The sequence below is a fragment of the Penaeus monodon genome, chromosome 31, assembly GCF_015228065.2.
Source record: "Penaeus monodon isolate SGIC_2016 chromosome 31, NSTDA_Pmon_1, whole genome shotgun sequence".
Lineage (NCBI taxonomy): Eukaryota > Metazoa > Arthropoda > Malacostraca > Decapoda > Penaeidae > Penaeus > Penaeus monodon.
In genome coordinates this window covers 37923897-37924979 of record NC_051416.1, presented here as the reverse complement: position 1 = coordinate 37924979, position 1083 = coordinate 37923897, and positions in this window count along the sequence as shown.

The window sequence follows — 1083 nt, the reverse complement described above, 5'->3', positions numbered from 1 at the left end:
AAGGGGGAGGCAAAAAGAAATGAACGTGTAGTGCTGGATCTTCATCTGATGGAAAAGCGAGAAAAAGAGCGGAGGGAATCAAGCAAGCAGCGAAATGAAAAAAAAAACGTGAACTGAAAGAAAGAGGGACAAAGGAAAATACTAAGATAAACCGGTTCACTAAGAATAAAGGTTCGAGGAGAAAGGGGACACGGAGAAAGGAAGCTAATGCCGGGAAGTTGCATTGAACGGTAGGCGATAAACACGGTGAAAGGAAAGCCGAAAATCCAGGGACAGAGGCTTTGCGATGGCACACGATTGGACATGCTTGGTGAACGGACACGGACTCGATAGAAGCTCACAGGCTCTAGGGGTTCCAATGAAAAGAGATCTCCTCAAATGGCGGGTTTTTAAGACTTCAAGGGTAAATTTGATATTTATGCAAAAGAAGGAATTTCTTTGCAAGAAAACTTTTGCGTGTTGAAGATTCCCTTCAACACGCACAGTCAGTGCAATCGGCAATTCTTTCTTTATACTTACATCAGATAAAGCTGTTTTCTCTTCCTCTTCTGGCCTACTAAACTTTATCTCACTTTATTTCTTTACGTGAAATATTTGTAAGATCAGTTGAATACACTGAGAAAGAAATACCTTTGATGCTGCTAGTTTATAGAAAAATCTTTTCTATCTGATATCTGAAGCTGTCTTTTTTCGGTTGCCAAGGGTAGGAAAATGAAAAATTTATATATAATTATCCAGAATCAATCAATGACAAACTACTTTGACACCATCCCCTCCTCCTCTGCACCCCTCAATTTCCCTATTCTTCTCCTTTAACTTTTCTCCTTTTCACTTCCGTTGTGTTTAAGCCGTCACGTTTCTAGCTACTGAAATATAAACATATGTATACTCGTGTCAGAACTGTTTGCATAATTCAAGTACCTTGGAAAAGACTTCACTTGAATTGAATGAGAGGCGCTGGGAACTAAGCGGCATGAAAGGCGCGGTCACGAGCGCTGATGTCTGGATGTTTTTTTTACATGTATTTCCATAGTACTGACAATATAGTTACAGTGAAGCATATAGTTACAAGAAGTGGCTAAT